A 13,166-nucleotide genomic window follows, 5' to 3' on the forward strand; every position below is an offset into this window, starting at 1 on the left:
AGTTTTTGCAAAGTTGATTTATAAACTGTAAATAATGAACACCAAAAACAAAACCTGTTGTTGCTGACTCGATTATGAGTCACAGAGACCCTATAGGACAGGGTAGAACTGCCCCGTAGGGTTTCAAAAGCTGCAGTCTTTATGGAAGCAGACTGCCACATCTTACTTTCACAGAGCAGATGGTGTATTTGAACCACCAACATTTTGGGTAGTAGTCCTGCATTTAACCACTGTGCCACAAGGGCTCTTTTGTAAATAATAAATAAGTGATATTAAAATTACACTTTTTGTTATTGATTCTGTTCAGTTTCAAATAGCATTTTTCTAAGGTTAAGCCTAGAAAGAAAACTTGCACAGGCCTCCCTGAAGGAAGCTCTATACCCACTACGGTTCTAACCTGGAGTCAGAACCTCTAGGATTTGGTGGTCAGTTTGCTCTCATCCAGTTAACCCCATCCAGGTTAAATAACCTTTCACAGGTTATTTAAATTTTTTCGGCTTTAACAAATTCCTTTGTCTCTAATTTGAGGGTATTGTTTACACAGTTAAGATTATATATAACTTTCAATGGGAAAATCCATATTTATGTAGGTTGAGTGAAAATTGATCCAATTGAAGATAACATGCACTTACCAGAATAATAGTTATTTGAAATAAATACAAAATATTCTCTTCAAATGAAAACGTAGAGAGTGAAATATTGGACATTTTTTTCATTTAAAATAGGATTTTATTCTTATTTTACATTAAAGTTTACACAGCAAATCCAGTTCCCCATTAATAACAGTGTGTATATAATTTGTTCCATGCCATTGCTTGCAATTTTTACAGTGTGTTGGCATTCTAATTATCCATTCTATTTATTCTATTTCCACTGACCTAGCTTCACTTCTACTCCTTGCCTTCTCATCTTCACTTTGAGTTAGTCTCATGTTGTTAATTGTTTAAGAGAGCATATTGAGAGAGCACATTACTCACAGTTGGTAGTATTTATTTTATAAGGCAATCTTTTATTTGACTGAAAGGTGGCCTGCAGAAATTCCAAGTTCAAAGGGTTATCTTAGGGTGATAGTCTTGGAAGTTCCTCCTGTCTCTACCAATCCAATATGTCTGGATTATTTAGTAATTTGAGTTTTGTTATACATTTTCTTCTTTATTCAGGACCTTCTGTCATATTCCTCGTTAGAATGGTTGGTATCGATAGCTGGTATTGGTATCTAGTTCTTCTGTCTCAGGTTAGAAGATACTAGTTTCTTCTTTGAGCCTTTTGTTTCTGTCATTCTCTTTTGCAATATACAAGTAGAGACCAATAGTCATATATTAGGTGGCTGCTCACAAGCTTTTAAGATCCCAGATGTTACTTGTCAAACTAGGATGCTGAACATTATCTTTGTGATCTATGTTATGCCAATTGACTAAGTTGTCCCCTAAGACTATGGTCCCAAGCTTTTGATTGTGTAAACTGATCTTGCTGGTTGCATGGCTATGTCTAGGAAGCCTCTGTAACTGTGTCCCCTGTGTGGTTTGTTACATATGTGGATATGCAGCACACACAAATGTGTATATACATATGACTGCAGATACACCTATACATGAACATACATTTATTCCATATGCCTTCCTACACATCCATATCCACCTATGTAACCATACATATATTTGGTTGTTTTTATTGCTATTGTAAAATTGTATATATAATAGTATTTACTGAAATTTTGTTTTTCTTGTGTACTTAATGTTTCGGTTTACCTTGGTCTAGTTATGCTGACTTGACCCATATTACGGATTTCCTTTCCCATCACCAAAAGTAACAAGAATCTGCTATCTAGAAAGTGATTCCTGCCCCCTCTCCCTCCCATCCTTGGTAAACATAAAAGAACTTTGCTTTCTGTGTGTATATCTATTCTTGACTTTATATATAAACCAAAACCAAACCAAACTCACTGCCATTGAGTCAGATCCGAATCATAGCGACCCCTCCTTGGGTTTCTGAGGCAGTATCACTACAGAAGTAGATTGCCCAATCTTCCTTCCCAGGACTTTTTATATAGTGGGGCCATGTACTATTTGTCTTTTTGTGATTGACTTATTTCAATCAGCATATTGTTTTACAGATTCATCCATGTTACAAGATGCTTCACAGACTCCTCATTATTGTTCATAGTGTGTAGTATTCCATTGTATGTATGTATCACAATTTGTTTATCCATTCATCCATTGATGGCACTTAAGTTGTTTCTGTATTTTTGCTGCTGTGAGTAATACTGTAATAAATATAGATATACAGTGTAGTGCCTAAGGCATTTGACTACTAACCAGAAGGCTGGCAGTTCAAACCCAATGGCCACTCCTCGGAATGAAGATTGGGAAATTTGCTTCCTGCCTTTGAAACCCAAGGAGGGACTTGATGGCAGTGTTTTTTTTTAATTGTTTGGCTGAGAGTTAAGCCATAGGAGAGAGTTTAATTCCAGACCTGAAGCGTGACTAGGGGCATAATGTATATATATATATTTAAATATGCTTTGGAATTCTGTTGGCTGAATTTTGTTGAGAATTTTTGAATCTTATATTCACGATAGATATTGGTCTGTAATTTTCTAAGTTGTGTCTTTGTCTGGCTTTGGTATAAGGGTTATGCTGGCTTCAAAGAATGAATTTGAAAGACTGCCTTCCTTTTCTGTGTTCTGATCACCAGACGGATGGGACAGTACAGGGATGAGGTGGAGTGGGCATAAGCCTCTGGTTGCAGGACCAATAGCATGGGAGTGTGTGCCACAGATTATCAGAGAGGTATGGGAATGGGTGGGCTGGGTATGAGCCCCCAGTTGCAAGTCCAATGGCATTCAAGCTTGTGCCATGGATCACTGGGCAGAAAGGAATGGAGAGCTGCACACCACTGGTCATTGAATGGGTGGGGTGGGAAGGGAAGGAATATGACCCTTCAGTCTCTGGCTTGGCACTGTCTATAGAAAGAATGCAGCTGGCAATCAGAACTGGGCCCCTAGGAAATGTGAGAAGAGGAAGCTGTCTAGGGTCCAATAGGGTGGGAGATCTCTAACCATCACTCCAAGGATCCTCTACTCCACCAGCAACACCTGCCCAAATGATCAGGGACAACTGTTGAATAGTTATGTCCTTATTTTATTTCTCTCTTTCTGCTATATGGTTGACAGCAACTCTCAACCAAGAATATTAAATCCAGCAAGGATGGCCTTCAAGAATTATGCTGAAATTAAGTCATTCACAGATAAACAGAAGCTGCAAAAATATATTATGAGAAGTACTAAAATGAGTTCTCCAGATAGGAAAGGACATTAAAAAGAAACTTGCAGCCATATGTAGAAAAATCTCCTGTAAAGGAAATCTACTGGAAAAAAATAATGGTAACTTTTAAGGTATTCTTACTTGATAACTGCAATGGTTATGACATTCCTGGTTTACAAGGCTGCAACAATGGGCTCCAGTTTAGCAAGCATGGCACAGGAAACAGTTAGTGTTTTGTTTTGTGTAATAGGGTCACTATGAGTTGAAACTGACTTGAGTCCTGACAACAACAGCACTTTATAATAAAAAAATATATAAACCATAAATATGAAGTTATGTTATAGGACACAAGAGCTATAAAAATGCAATTGAGATAACAACAACTTAATGGGGGTGGGGTGAGGGAGGGATTGGAATGGTAGGTTGTAGTACTTCTGTATCTTATTGAAGTTAATTTGGCATCAATTTAACCTAAGTTATTATAAAAGTATTAAATGTACTATTCATGGTAACCAGGAAGAAAATATCTAACACAAATCAAAAACCAAAACAAGAAAAAAACCACACATACACACTCACACACACGGAAAGGAAAAGTGAATCAAATTGGTTCACAATGAAAAAGCAACAAATACAAAAGATAGTAGAATTAGAGGTAATAAGGACAGAGAGGAGCTCTGGTAGCATAGTGCCTAAGGCATTTGGCTGCTAACCAGAAGGCTGGTGGTTCAAACCCACCAGGCACTCCTCGGAAGGAAGATAGGGCAATCTACTTCTGTAGTGATACTGCCTCGGAAACCCAAAGAGGGGTCGCTATGAGCCAGGTCCAACTCGATGGCACATAACAACAACAAGAACAACAAGGACAAAGAAGACATAACTCATCCAAAACACAAATAACAAAATGCTACAAGTAAGTTCTTTTTTATATATAAGAAATATAAATATGCTATATGCTCCAGTGAAAGATAGAGAGTGGCAGAATGGATTGAAAAAAAAAAAAAAAAAAAGGCCCATCTTTATGCTGCTTGTAAGAGACACATCTTATGCCCCCAAATACAAATAGATTGAAAATTAAAGAATGGAAAAAATATTCCATGCAGGCAATAATCAAAGGAGAGTTGGGGTAGTGATACAATACAAAATAAGCAATTGTATGTACAAAAATACAAAATAGGCTTCAATTCAAAATCGTAGTACCAGACAAGTCAAAATTGTAGCAATAGACAAACAAGAATGTTATATTATGATACAGGATTGATTCATCATTAAACATAAACTCCAAAAAGCAAACTCACTGCTATCGAGGTGATTTGACTCATAGCGACCCCTCTTTGGGTTTCCAAGGTGGTATCTCTATGGCAGTAGATTGCCCAGTCTTCCTTCTGAGGAGTGGCTGGTGGGTTTGAACTGCCAGCCTTCTGGTTAGGAGCCAAATGCCTTAGGCACTGCACCACCAGAGCTCCTTCTTTATACATATATAAGCAAACACTGAAATAATGAAGAGGAGAAATAAACAATTACACAATTATAGTGAGAAACTTCAAAACACCACTTTCAATAATGGACAAGATATCTACAAATAAGGTTAATAGGAAAATAGAAGACCTGAATGATAGGATAAACAAAGTAGGCCTGACATATATGGATCACTCCACCCAATGACAACACAGTACATGTTCTGCTCCAGTGCACGTGGATGATTATCTAGGATAGATTACATGTTAGGTCACAAAACAGGTGTCTGTAAATTTAAGAGAACGGAAATCATACAAAATATTTTCTCTGACCACAATGGTATGAAACTAGAAATTTACAACAGAAAGAAAACTAGAAAATAAACAAATGGAAGTGAAACAAAACACTATTAACCAACCAATGGGTCAAGGAAGAAATAAAAAATGAAATCAGAAAATATTTATAAATGAATAAAAATGAAAGCAAAACATATCAGAATATATTGGACAAAGCAAAAACAATGTTTAGAAGGAAATTCATTGCTATAAATATCTATATTAAAGAAAGATCATTAATCAAAAGCCTAACTGAAAAACTTGAGGAATTAGAACAAACCAAACCTAATTCAACCAGAAGAAAAGACGTAGCAAGAGAAGAGATAAATGAAGTAGAAAATAGAAAATCTGTAGAAAATAATCAATGAATCAATGAATGCAAAAGTTGGTTTAATGAAAAGATCAATAAAATTTACAAGACTTTAGCTAGAATGAGCTCTGGTGGCATAGTGCCTAAGGTGTTTGACTGCTAACCAGAAGGCTGGAGGTTCAAACCCACCAGCCACTCCTCAGAGGAAAGACTGGGCAATCTACTTTCATAGTGATACTGCCTCGGAAACCCAAGGAGGAGTCGCTATGACTCAGATACGACTCATCGGCAATGGGTGGGTTAGCTAGAATAGCAAAGAAAAAAAAGGAAGAAGACACAGATATCTAAAATTAGAAGTGATGATGAGGACAACTTAATGAAATAAAATGATCATTAGAGAATATTATGTATCATTATGCCAATAAATTTGAGAACTTAGATGAGATGAAAAAATGCCTAGACACACACACAAATTTCCTACATTAACTCAAGGAGAAATAGAAGCCTTCTAGGCCTATAACCAGGAAAAAGATGAAAATAAAAACAAAAACAAAAACAAAAAAAACTCACTGCCATTAAGTCGGATCCAACTCATAGCAACCCCTCCTTGGGTTTCCAAGGCAGTATCACTACGAAAGTAGCTTACCCAATCTTCCTTCCAAGAAATGGCTTGTAGATTTGAACTGCCAGTGTTCTGGTTAGCAGTCAAATGCCTTAGGCACTACGCCACCAGAGCTCCCAAAGAGATCAAAGAAGCAATAAAAAAAAATCCTCCTCAAAAGAAAGTTGAAGGACCAGATGATTCTCTGGGGAATTCAACCAAACATTTATGGAAATAACAGGAATCATTCTTGAATTTTTCCAAAAAACAGGAAAGAAAAGAATTCTACTTAACTCATTCTATGAGACTAACACCACTCTGATACCCGCCCCCCCAAAAAAAGATGCCACTAAATAAATAAAACTATATACCATTATTCAGGATGAAAAAATCTTCAACAGTGAAAAGTGGAATCCAATAGCATTTAATAAGAATATACACTTTGATCAAGTGATATTTATCCCAGGAATTTAAGATTGAATCATTATTAGAAAATCAATCAATATAATGCAGGCAGTTTGAGGATTATGAACAAATCACATAGCATAGTGCCTAAGGCATTTGACAGCTAACCAGAAGGCTGGAGGTTCAAACCCAGCAGCCACTCCTTGGAAGGAAGACTGAGCAATCTACTTCTGTAGAGGTACTGCCTTGGAAACCCAAGGAGAGGTCGCTATGAGTTGGAACTGACTCAATGGCAGTGAGTTTAGTTTGGTTTATTTAGATCTATCTTTAAGTTGAATTTGTATGTAAGTGTTGTTAAGCTGAATTTGTACGTAAGTTGGAACAGTTAGGTATGATTTGTATCTAACGTCAATTAGTGAAATACTTGTCTTAGTATGTACTATACAGTACCTTTCTATGCATAAAAAAAAAAACATTAAAAAGATTTCCATATACACTAAATCATCTTTAGCATAATATTACTGTGTTGCTTTGAGGTGCCCTCCAGTGCCCTGTGTATAACAGAATGAAACACTACTCAACCCTGAGCCATCCTCACAATTGTTGCTGTGTTTGAGCCCATTGTTTCAGTCACTGTCTTAATCCATGTTGTTGAAGGTCTTCCCCTTTTTTGCTGACTTTCTTCTTTCGCAAGCATGTTGGCCTTCTCCAGAGACTGGCCCCACACTTGCTCTCACCACCCTTGCTTCTTTCTAAGTATCATTCTGGCTGTACTTCTTCCAAGACTGATTTGATCATTCTTCTGGCAGTCCAAAGTATAGTCAACATTCTTTGCCAACATCATAATTCAAATGCATCAATTCTCCTTTGATCTTTCTTATTCATTATCCAGCTTTCACATGCATATGAGGCAATTGAAAATATCATGACTTGGGTTGAGCATACCTTAGCCTCAAAGTGATGTCTTTGCTTTTGAACACTTTAAAGAGGTCTTTTGCAGAACATTTGCCCAATGCAATCTGTCATTTGATTTCTTGACTGCTGCTTCCCTGGGTATTCATTGTGAACCCAAGTAAAATGAAATCCATGGTAACTTCAATAATTTCTCTGTTTATCATGATGTTGCTTATTGGTCCACTTGTGAGAATTTTAATTTTCTTTATGTAGTAGAGTAATCCATAACTGAAGGCTACAGTCTTTGATCTTTCATCATAATATAATAATGGGTAATGATATTGTAAAAATAGTGTTAATAGAACAATAATAATAATGTTTTGATGAAAGTCACAAAGTAACATCCGTTTGTTATTAGGAAACATTTTATGTACCTTGAATTTTTAATATAATAAGCTACAAGTTGTATATTCATAGCATGGGGACTGCCTATATGCCACATAAATAGAACAGAATAAAGGAACCAGATGATCATCTCTCAATTCAGAGAAGAATTTTGACAGAATCTAACACTTTTTCATGATAAAAGCACCCAACAAAATAGTAACAGAAAATTCCTCAATGCAATAAAGGGCATTTATGAAAAAACTACATCTAACAGTGTACTCAATGAAGAAAGACTGAAAGCCTTCTCCTAAGATGAGGAACTACACATGGGTGCCCACTCTCACCATTTCTACTCAATATTATACTGGGAGTTCTACCCAGGGCAGGTTGGAATGAAAGAGAAATAAAAGACATGAAGTTGGAAAAGAAGTAAAACTATTCCTCTTTCCAGATGACATGATCGTATATAGAGAAGATATGAAGAATTCACAAGTACACTAATAGAGCTAATAAATGATTCAGCACACAAAAATCAATCAGGATTTTATACATCAGCACTGAACAAAGTGAAAATGAAATTAAGAAAACCATCCCATTTGCAATATCATGTAAAATAATAAAATACTTAGGAATACATTTAACCAACAATGTGAATGACTTGTACACAGAAAACTATAAATATTATAGATGACCTAAATAAATGGAAAGATGTTTCATGCTCATGGATTGAAAGACTCAGTATTGTCAAGATGTCAATACAGCCTAAAGCCATCTCAAATCAGTTCAATCCCCCTCTCCCCCAATTTCCAATAGCTTTCTTTGCAGAAGTGGAAAAGCCAATCTTCAAATTTATTTAGACTCAGAATAGTTGAACCAATCTTGAGAAAGAACAGAGTAGGAGGACTCACTTCCTGATTTCAAAATATATTACAAAGGTATAGTGATCAGTACAACCTGGTACTGATAGAATGATAGACATATGTTGTTGTTATTGTCAGGTGCAGTCTAACTGGTTCTGACTCATAGCAACCCTCTGGACAGCAGAACAAAACACTACCGGGTACTGTCCTATCCTGACAATTGTTGCTATATTTGAACCCATTGTTGCAGCCACTGTGTCAATCCATCTTGTTGAGGGCCCTCCTCTTTTTTGCTGACCTTCTATTTTACCAAGCATGAAGTGATCCTCAGGGACTGTCCCCTCCTGATAACATGTCCAAAGTACATGAAACAAAGTTTTACCATTCTCTCCTTTAAGGAGCACTCTGGTAGTACTTCTTCCAAAGCAGATTTGCTTTTTCTTGATTATTGGTCCAGTTGTGAGGATTTTTGCTTTCTTTACATTGAGGTGTAATCCATACTGAAGGTTGGAGCCTTTAATCTTATCAACAAACACTTCAAGTCTTCTTGACTTTCAGCAAGCAAGGTTGTGTCATCTGCATATCACAGGTTGTTAATGAGTCTTGCAGCATTCTTCTTCATATAGTCCAGTTTCTCAGATTATTTGCTCAGCATATAGATTGAATAAATACAGTAAAAAGATATAACTGACTCAGAGCTTTCTTGATTTTAAACCACAGAATAGTCCCATGTTCTGTTCAAACAGCTGCCTCTTGGTCTATATACAGGTTCCACATGAGCACAATAAAGTGTTTCGGAATTTCCATTCTTTGCAATGTTATCCATAATTTGCTTAATCACACACTCAATGCCTTTGTATAGTTAATAAAACATAGGTAAGCATCTTTCTGGTAGTCTCTGCTTTCAGCTGAGATCCATGTGACATTAGCAATGATGTTCCTCATTCAACATCCTCTTCTGAACTGGCTTGAATTTCTGGCAGTTCCCTGTCAATGTACTACTGCAAACATTTTTAAATTATTTTCAGCAAAATTTTACTTGCCTGTAGTATTAATGAGGAGCTCTCTCTGGTGTGATAATTCCTAAGGCATTTGACTGCTAACCAGAAGGCTGGCTGTTCCAACCCACCAGCCACTCCTCAGAAGGAAGACTGGGTAATCTACTTCCATAAAGATACTGCCTTGGAAACCCAAGGAGGGATCACTATGGTCAGATTCGACTTGACAGCAGTGAGATTGTTTTTTTTGTGTGTGATACGAATGATACTGTTTGATAATGTTGATGTTTTGTTAGATTACCTTTCTTTGGAATGAGCACAAATATACATTTCTTCCAGTAGGTTGGCCAGGTAGCTGTCTCCAAATATCTTGCATAGACCAGTGAGCGCTTCCAGAACTGCAACTGCTTGTTGAAACACCTCAATTGGTATTCCTTCAATTCCTGGAACCTTATTTTCCACCACTGCCATCATTGCAGCTCAGACTTCTTCCTTCAATACCGTCAATTCTCGATCAGATACTACCTCCAGAAGTGGTAGAATATTGACCCATTCTTTTTGGTACAGTGATTTCTGTGTATTCCTTTTATCTTCTCTTGATGCTTCCTGTGTTGATACATATTTTACCCATACAATAATTCAATATTTTAAGTTGAGACTTGAATTTTTTCTTCAGCTCTTTCGGCTTGAGACATGCTAAGAATGTTCTTGCCTTTTGGCTTTCTAACTCTAGATCTTGGGAAATTTCATAATAATACTTTACTTTTCTCTTCTTGAGTCACCCTTTGAAATGTTCTGTTTAGGTTTTTTGCTTCATAATTTCTTGAATTCTTTTTTAGCTGTTCTATGTTCAAAAGCAGGTTTCAAAGTTTCTTCTGACCATTTTGGTCTTTCCTTTCTTTCCTGCTTTTTAATGATCTTTTGCTTTCTTTGTGTATGATGGTCTTCTTTTTTAAATTGTGATTTGGGTGAGAGTTTACAGAGAAAATTCAGTTTCCATACAACAGTTCATTACATGTTTTGTTTGATGACATTGCTTGCAATCTCCATAATGTAACAGCTCTCTTCCCATTTCCTCCCTGTGGTTGCTTTTCCCTGTGAGTTATCTCCCTATGCTTTCCCATTGGGTGTGGCTCTATATTAAAACTGGGACCTTAGGTGGGGAGGCCTGGGTCTTGGAGGCTGCTTTTCACTTGGGTGTGGCTCTGTTTTAAGGATGGGGCCTGAGGTAGGTGGGCCCAAGGCTGGGGGCTTCTTTTTGCTTTTGGGCAGCTGTTTATTAAGGCTGGGGCCTGAAGTGGGCTGGCCTGGAGCTTGGAGGCTGTTTTTCGATTGGGTGTGGCTCTGCATTAAGACTGGAGCCCAACGTAGGTGGGCCTGGGGCTTGGGGTGCTTTTCACTTGGGGTGGGTGTATTTTAAGTCTGGGGCTCGAAGTAGGTGGGTGTGGGGCTTGGTGGGTGCTTTACACTTGGGGTGGGTATATTTTAAGGCCAGGGCCCAAGGTAGGTGAGCACAGGGCTTGAGGGCTGCTTTTTGTTTGAAGCCAGCTCTGTTTTAAGGCTGAGGCCTGAGGTAGGCAGGTGCAGGACTTGGGGGCTGCTTTCACTTGGGGCAGGTCTATTTTAAGGCTGTTACCTGTGGTAGACAGGTGCAGGGGGGTTAAGAACAACTAAGAGAGACGAACTTGTCTGTCAGTTTGTCATCCTGTCATGGCTTATGTGCTGCTGTGAGGCTGGAGGCTATGCCACCATATTACAAAATGCCAGCAGGGTTACCCATGGTGGACAGATTTCAGCAGAGCTTCTGGGCTGAGACAAACTCAGAAGAAGGAAGAGGCCATCCACTTCTCAAACAACTGGCCAGTGAAAACCTTATGAATAACAGTGAAATACTGTCTGATATATTACTGGAAAACTTTAGGAATAGCCCTGAAACATTGTCTGATGTAGTGCCAGAAGATGAGCCCATCATGTGGGAAGGCACTCAGATTTTGACTGGGAAAGAGTAGAGACAACCTTAATGATATGGATAGAGTAAAGCTTTTGGGACCTCCATTGGCTGATGTGGCAAGACTCAAAATGAGTAGAAACAGATGAAAACATCCATTAATAATTGGGACATGGAATGTACAAAGTATGAATCTAGGAAAATTGGAAGCTGTCAAAATGAAATGGAATGCATAAAGATCAATATTCTAGGCATTAATGACCTGAAATGGACTGGTTTGGGCCATTTTGAATCAGACAACCATATGATCTACTATGCCTGGAATGACAAATTGAAGAGGAATGGTGTGTCATTCATTGTCACAAAGACTGTTTCAGGATCTGTCCTGAAGTACAATGTTATCAGTGATAGGATAATATCCATACACCTACAAGGAAGGCCAGTTAATACTACTATTATTCAAATCTGTGTACCAACCACCAAAGCCAAAGATAAGGAATTTGAAGATTTCTACAACTTCTGCAGTATGAAGTTGATTGAACATGCAATCAAGATGTGTTAGTTATCACTGGTGACTGAAATGCAAAAGTTGGAAACAAAGAAGAGTTACCAGTAGAAAATAAGGCCTTGGTGTTAGAAATAACTCTGGAGATTGCATGATATAATTTTGCAAGACCAATGACTTATTCATTGCAAACACCTTTTTTCAACAATATAAATGACAACTATACATGTGGACTTCATCAGATGGAATACACAGGAATCAGATTGACTGCATCTGTGGAAAGAGGCAAAAGAGAAGTTTAATATCTTCAGCCAAAACAAGGCCAGGAGCTGATTGTGGAACAGACAATTAACTGCTCATGTGCACGTTCAAGTTGAAGTTGAAGATAATTAAAACAAGTCCACAAGAGCCAAACTATGACCTTGGTAATATCTCTCCTGAATTTAGAGATCATTTAAAGAATAGATTTGATGCATTGAACACCAATGACTGAAAACCAGAGGAATTGTGAGATAACATTAAGAACATCAACCATGAAGAAAGCAAGAAGTCATTAAAAACATAAGAAAGGAAGAAAATACCTAAATGAATGTCAGAAGAGACTCTGAAACTTGCCCTAGAATGGAGAGTAGCTAAAGCAAATGGAAGAAATGACAAGATAAAAGAATTGAACAGATTTCAAAGAGCAGCTTGAGCAGATAAAACCAATTACTATAATGGAATGTGCAAAGACCTGGACTTAGAAAACCAAAAGGGAAGAACACACTTGCCATTTCTCAAGCTGAAGGAACTGAGGAAAAAAATTAAGGCTTGAGTTGCAATATTGGAAGATTCTGTGGGCAAAATATTGAATGATGCAGGGAACATCAAAAGAAGATGGGAGGAATACACAGAGACACTGTACCAAAAAGAACTGGTCACTGTTCATCCATTTCAGGAGGTGACATATGATCGAGAACCAATGATATTGAAGGAAGAAGTTGAAACTACACTGAAGGAATTGGTGAAGAACAAGGCTCCAGGAATTGACAGAATACCCACTGAGATGTTTCAACAAGCAGATGCTGCGCTGGAGGCACTCACTTGGCTATGCCAAGAGATTTGGAAGACAGCTACCTCGCCAACTGACTGGAAGAGATCCGTATTTGTACCCATTCCAAAGAAAGGTGATCCTACAGAATGTGGAAATTATCAAACAATAT

This window comes from Orycteropus afer, unplaced genomic scaffold (genome assembly GCF_000298275.1).
Source record: "Orycteropus afer afer isolate SDZICR_OR568_19922 unplaced genomic scaffold, OryAfe1.0 scaffold00672, whole genome shotgun sequence".
NCBI lineage: Eukaryota > Metazoa > Chordata > Mammalia > Tubulidentata > Orycteropodidae > Orycteropus > Orycteropus afer.